This window comes from Mus musculus, chromosome 12, assembly GCF_000001635.26.
Source record: "Mus musculus strain C57BL/6J chromosome 12, GRCm38.p6 C57BL/6J".
NCBI lineage: Eukaryota > Metazoa > Chordata > Mammalia > Rodentia > Muridae > Mus > Mus musculus.
Window position 1 is genome coordinate 107,645,944 of NC_000078.6, and position 7,068 is coordinate 107,653,011.

At 46.5% G+C, this 7,068-nt stretch overlaps 1 long non-coding RNA gene across 2 annotated transcripts in view; it reads right to left on the reverse strand.

The window, feature by feature from the left end:
- The window catches only part of Gm33236, a 25,718-nt gene extending 21,746 nt beyond the window's left edge, over positions 1–3,972 (reverse strand). For both annotated transcript variants that reach the window (XR_872972.1, XR_381906.4), the window contains exons 1-2: positions 3,802–3,972; positions 1,782–1,820 (exon numbers count right to left, since the gene is read on the reverse strand). This is a non-coding gene — a long non-coding RNA (predicted gene, 33236). The remainder of the gene's footprint in view (positions 1–1,781; positions 1,821–3,801) is intronic.
- Positions 3,973–7,068: the final 3,096 nt, after the last annotated feature.

Sequence of the window (7,068 nt, forward strand, 5' to 3'; positions counted from 1 at the left end):
AAACAAGGGGGATACTTGGTGGCATCTTGAGAGGAAATTTTCCAAGATAAAGAGATGAAAAACACTGTTGTCTCAGGTGGAAAAGAGAAAATAGAAGCAAAAATCCAAAGCCTCGTGAGGCCACTGGTCACCAGAGATGGAGGGAGAAAGAGTTCCACAAGGAGACCTTCAGAGCAGAGACAACGCCATCACCGGGGCTCAGTGGGCAAAGACATTCGTCCCTGAGCCTGAGGACCTGACGTGAGTTCCAATCCCTGGGAGTAGAGGGAGAAAACCAACTCCTGCAAGTTGTCCCTTGACCTCCATGATAGCATGCCTACCTTGACATGCACACCCACACATATTGACTAATTATTAAATTAATTAATTAATATAAGAATGATTTTTTTCAAAGAGAAATAAGCTAACTAGAATGGATCAAATATTTCTTTTCCCTTGGTGATTTTTAAATTTTAATTAACATATAATTATATCGCTTCTGTTCTTCCAACTCCTCGTGTGTGATGCAGAAGAGAGCTGACCATTGTGAACACGTTTCTGAGGACACTGGTGTGTATCTCCAGACGTACAGGGCTGAGTTGAAACTTCAGCCTTCAGTGCAGCGGACACCCTCAATGAGTGACACCTGACAACAGCAGCCACAGAGAGGCCTCAACAACCTTCTTCGACACAAAATCAATCATCTGCACAAGTGTCACAAAAACAGGGGTCTGGTCAAATAAAGAAATGAGATTATACACCTGTAAAAAGCATGGTTTAAGAAAACATGAAGGGGGTCTAGAGAGACCAGAGTTCAATTCCCAGAACCTAAATAAAATTCTGGTGTCATAGCATATATGTGCAGTCCCAGCACTGATGATATGGACATAGACCCTTGGTTCCCTAGAATGCACCAGCCAGCTTCCTCTACTCAGTGAGTTCTCAGCCAGTGAGTCAGACCTTGTCTCAAAAACAACAGGTGGCCAGCACCTAAAGAATGATGTCAGAGACTAATGTCTGGCCTCCACACACACATGCATGCACGCATAGTACACAGGCACACATGTGTACATGCACACAGGTGCACACACACATTCACATACACACACACTTGCATACACACATGTGTATGCACACACACAAACATATAAGTACATGGATACACACACAAATACACATACACATGCATGCTTGCACATGCACACACATGGACTTGCACATACACACACGCATACCCACACATACACATGTACACACATGTACACATATAGCATGCATACATGTGCATGTACACATACATGCACACATGCATGTTTGCACATGTACACACACACACACATGCACATGCATGTACCAAGAAAAGAATCCATGAGTGTAATACAAGATTTATAATAAAGTAAAATTCAAAACTACACAATCAACAAAACAGCAGCCACCAGAGAACAGGAATGAGAGGAATATAAATGTCCCCTTTGTTCCCTTTCCTAATAAAAGTCAAATAGAGGCTGGAGAGATGACTAAGTGATTAAGAACACTGGGTGATCTTCCAGAGGACCCAAGTTCAATTCCCAGCACCCACATGGTGGCTCACAATTGTCTGTAACTCTAGTTCCAGGGGATACAATGGCGTCTTCTGGTACCAAGCATACATGTGGTGTACAGACAACCATGAGGCAAAACACTCATACACATAAAAAATAAAAATAAAGAATCCAGTTCAAATTCAACTTTGAGAGGATTTTTTTTCCAGGATATTTTCAGTTTCTCACAACTTTATTTTCAGTCGTTGAAGAAACACTTACCTGAAGATCAAATTGTTCTTTGATTTCTTTTCACTGTCACTGTGGCAAAGGTAAAAGAGAAACAAAGCAAAACAAAAACCATTAGATTTTCATGGACATCATTATACATCCCCTTTTCTGGCTGATGCACCCCAAAAGTCAATAGAAGTCAGTCTGCGATAGAGGGCAGCTTGTAAGAAATCACTCCACAACCTATAAAGGCATGACTCACACAAATCTGCACCAAGCAGAAAAAAAAAATTGTCCTTTCCCCTAGAAAGGTACATCCCAAGTTCCTTTCTCACCCATCGAAGGCTGCCTCTGGTGCTTGAATGGGTGACAAGGAACTGGTGGAGTCTCTGAGCAACTCAGCCTTTTGCCAGCCTCCCCCTCTGACAGTTATTACCTCAGCAATAAATTCTTCCAGAAAACAAACAGGCATGGCTATAAATTTATTAGCCTGGGCACTGTGTTACTTAACATAACGGCAAGTCTTAAACAGGTAGCAGGGCAGTAAATAAACTGTTTTATTTAGGCCCTGTCAGCCCTAAGTGTTTTCGGGGGCCTGGAGAAATGGCGTCGGCCTTTATAAGCGTGAAGTATGCCTATATAAATCACATTTGCCCACTCTGGTCTTTGATGGCAACACATCTCCTGAGAAAGGTACAGTGCCTCACGCGCCTCTGTGAGCTTCGAAAGTCTATTTCACGGGAGATGCGGCACTTTATAAAGAATGCAGGAATTGATGTAAGTAGTATTGGTATAGGCTGTGTGGAAATAAACAAGTATGAGTGTTAGCAGGCTACAGGAATATGCTCAAGGGAGGTTAAGGTATGTTTGCTGACCTTTTTGTCTAGCACCAAAAACACAGTGGGAGAGAGAATGGATTCCTCCTACATGCCTGCGTCCCTTTCTATAAGCAGTCCATCTCAACCGTCACTCTGTGTTGATGGTTAAAACTGACTGTCAGATTGACATCATCTGGAATTTCCTGATGTCCTTCTCTGTTTTTTCTTCCTGGGGTAAAAATGCCACAATTGAAAGCAACCTGGGATGGAAAGAGACTATTTGTCACGTGCATCCCAGTCTGTCATCCAGAAGAGCCAAGACAGAAACCTGGAGGCAGAGCTGAAGCAGATACGGTGGAGGGGTGCTTCTTGCTGGCTTGCTCTCCGTGGCTCGCTCAGCCTGCTTTCCTATACAACGGAGGACCACCTTCTCTGGGAGGGCACCGCCCACAATCAAGAAAATGCCCTACAGACTTGCCTTCAAGCCAAGCATGTTCTCAATTAAAGTTCCCATTTTCCATATGACTCTGGGCACACCCCTCATGGCTTCTCTTCACTAGGCTACTTGAGATGGAACGATCCACCTTAAAAGAGATGGCACCATTCTCTGGGCTGGGGTCCCAGACTGTGTGCAAAGTTGAAGCAGGCTGAGCTCCAACGTCCATCCCTCTCTGTCTCCTCTTCGCAGATGCAATACAACCAGCTGCCTCAAGCTTCCCCAGTCATCCACTCCCTGACACGGTAGACTGTGCCCAGCCAGGAACTGGGAGCCAAGACAAACCCTTCTTATCCTCTTGTCGGGATATCACAGTGCCTAGACATGTCCAAAAGCCACTTGGTAAACTAACAATAGGTGCCAGGCCCCCTTGTCAAGTTCTGTGCTGAGTGAGTGCCTCATTAAAATACCCCTGGTAGCAGACTTGTTTCCTAGGGTGGCCCTGACAGTCACCACACACAGAGTTCTTAGTTTGGGGTACCGGTACCAAATATGTTCTGAAGTCCTATAAGAGAAGTGACTCTGAGGGCCACTACCCAACCCAGTCCAGATGGCTATAAACATTGAGCTGCCAGGAAGTGTTGAACCTCCCTCTACCCTCACAACCTCCCTGTGGTGACAATCCTTATGCTCGTTGTATGGACGAGGAAACCAACTCCTGATGAGATAGAAAAACCTTTTGAACAATAGCCTAGGCTTAGAGATTGATAAAACTATCTCAACTCAGCTTTGACTCCAAAGTTCCCAGGATACTCACAGATAAATATTTGTAGTGTTCAGTCCATTCCAGTCTTCCTTTAGGATACCAAAGACGTCAGTAGGCATGCAGGCATGCAGATACATCTATGTACTTGTCTGATGCAGTTCACCATTGGAACACGACTCCATTTATTTAAAGGCCAATTGCAGCAGCTAAAAGAGTCCGGGCCAGGAGAGGAAGACAGTATATAATGGAACCAAAGTTTTCTCCAGACCATATTTGGACTCAGTTGCCTGTAACCCAGAGCCCTGAAAATAAATGTACCAATAAATAATTATTTCCTGCCCATACATAACCAAATATGACTGTGCCCAGTCTGGTGGCCAAGGAGACAATCCATTGTTCAAATGCCTTTCCCTAACACCCCCTTGGCTGAAAAAAAATGTGGCTTTGCTTTCCTGTGAATCTCAACTCAAAAAATAGAATGGAACAGAGTCAGCAAATGTCTCGCTTTGGCTCAATACTGCCCAGCCCTGGGATCAATTAAATAAATAGAGCAAGGAGGTTTCCACCAAATATGGTCAGGAAAATAACCTCCTTGGAGTAGGGTAATTCTGGCACCTTCTGTTTCAGACAGGACGGATTCAGTGGCCTCCAAATAAATAGTCTCCCACTCAGAGCCACCCTTTTCAGTGGAGTAGTGGCCTCTGGCCATTCTGTCAACAATGTTCATCCCAGATGAGAGTCGGGACATTGACTATTACTGTACCTACCTGGGAAGGTAGAGTTCCCTGGTAATAGCAGCCATAGCAGAATCCATGGGGCCTTAGGTGCTAACAGGTGCAGGCTCAGAACCTACTCCACAAAACACTGACTATGTGATCTAGAACAAGTCACATCGCCTCCTTCTCTAGCTCTTTCTGCGAGATGTTGCTTGCCTATCTATCCAAATCACATGAACTCATGCAACTAAAATGCCACTGAGGTAGCCCTCACAGGACCTCACGCCTGACAGAGTAACAACTCCCAGCAGTGATGACATTGGAAGCATTGCAGTTTGAACCTGGGTCATGGTCAGAGCCACTGCCATGGTGTCCAGGGTGGAGGCATGGGAGTCCCCTCTAGGGCACTGACTCAAAAACTTCCCTTTTGGCCAAAGTGTCTACATAGTTCTGAGACTCTCTGTTCATGTGTCTTAGTTAGGGTTTTACTGCTGTGAACATCTACCATGACCAAGACAACTCTCACAAGGACAACATTTCATTGGGGCTGACTTTCAGGTTCAGAGGTTCAATCCATTATCATCAAGGCAGGAACATGGCCACATCCAGGCAGGCATGGTACAGGAGGAGCTGAGAGCTCTACATCTTCATCTGAAGGTTGCTAGCAGAAGACTGACTTCCAAGCAGCTAGGGTGAGGGTCATCTTGCCCATACCCACAGTGACACACATCCTCCAACAAGGCCACACCTACCCCAATAGGACCATACCTACTCCAACAGGACCACATCTTCTAATAGTGCCACTCTCTGGGCTAAGCACATACAAACTATAACATCCTTGAACACACAAAGTATGCCTCAGCCATACCCAAACACCGAGTGCAGGAAAGATAGTCCAGCACATTGGAGGCTTTTGATGAATATTCATTAAACAATGAAAAATGATAGAACGCCTTTCATGTCCTCTGGGCTTTCCCTGCCACGGCTGGGGCCATTTGGGGGCATCTATTTGTCTATCTGGATCCACCTCTGAAGACTGACAGTCAAAGGGATGTGTCTGAGCACATTCAGTCACCCTCCTGTGGTGTTCAGTGCACAGTAGGTGCTCAACTGTCATTTTCTTGAAAGAGGTTGAGAGACATTTAACAACTCACTGGAGGAGGGAGAGAGAGAAGATAGAGGGTCAGTGACATGACTCAGCCGTTAAGGGCACTTGTGGCTAAACCTGATGACCTGACTTTCAATCCCTAGGTCCCAGAAGGTGGAAGCAAAAGACTGATTTCTGCAAGTTGTCCTCTGTCTTTCACAAGTACACTGTCACATACACAAGCGCATGTGGGGACACACACAAACACACACACACACAGGATAAATAAGCAAATAAATAAATGTAGTAAGTGTCTTTTAAAGAGGTGCACAGGCTCACTTTTCAGGAACCCATACTACAAGCCAGGTTCTCTGTTAGGCCCCTTCTTCATTATCACACGCACAAGTGCGGGTACACACTCACATTCACACACACAGCACATGCCAATCCCACTGTCACAAAGGAGACCCGTGGGTTGGAGGAGGTACGGACAGCATGTCCTGCTGTCAGAGTTCACGTGAGAACAGCTCCTATATCTCTGCTGTGCCTGAAGCCAGTGGGAGAGCCCCGTTGGCACACCACCATCTTCGACGTGGGGAGGAAAGCTGGGAGCGCCATAGATGGATGGGCCATTATGCTGGCTATGGGCAGAAGCCAACAGCTGGGTGACCCAAGTAATACCCAGCAGCAACATGGAGCTTGATTTCTGCCTACACCAGAGAATTATAGGCAGGGAACAAGCAGTTTAAGGCAAAGGATGTCCCTCTTCCAGAGCCCAGCAGGGAGATCAACCCACATGCCAACACATGTCTAGCCCGGCTCATGTGCCTGTGGCCAGCTGCCACAGGCCAGGGAATGGAATGCTGTTTGTGGTAGCCATGTCTTTCCAGGCCTGTGGGAGGTCACCTAACAGCAGGAAATTGAGCCGTCCACATCTGCCTTTTTCCCTCCCCTTGTACCCTGTGACAGGGGCAGAGGCAGGGGCAGGCAGCTGCACAGGCCTGAGAAAGGGGTGCTTAGAAAGACAAAAAGTGACTCCTGGAGGGCACAGGTCCTCAGGTCACATCCAAGCCTCCAGGCAATGCTTTGCTGGCCATTCTTCATAGCAGGAGCCAGAGGCCCTGCCTCTCACTCTATGGAACAAGAACTCTAACATGGAAGCCACTGACAGGGTTGCTTTTTCTGTCTCCTGTGGATAAATGGGCTTCATAGGATATTCTGAACCAAACGGTGTGTGGGGCTCTCACTTGCAGATTGTGCCCCAAATTTTCAGAGTCACAACTACAAAGCCTCTGACCATTACAGGTTCCTATGTTGGTGAAGTGGAGTGATGCCCATCTGATGAGAGGGGGGGTGAGGGAGGAGGGGAAGGGGGATGGGGAGGGGAAGGGGAAGGGGGAGGGGGAGAGAGACTCTACAGGCTGGCAAAGCTGCTCTGCCATCAGCAGAGTCCAGAGAGCAGACCACATCTTCTTCCACACACTTTGCATCAAATGCCGTGCATTGTGTGGTCCG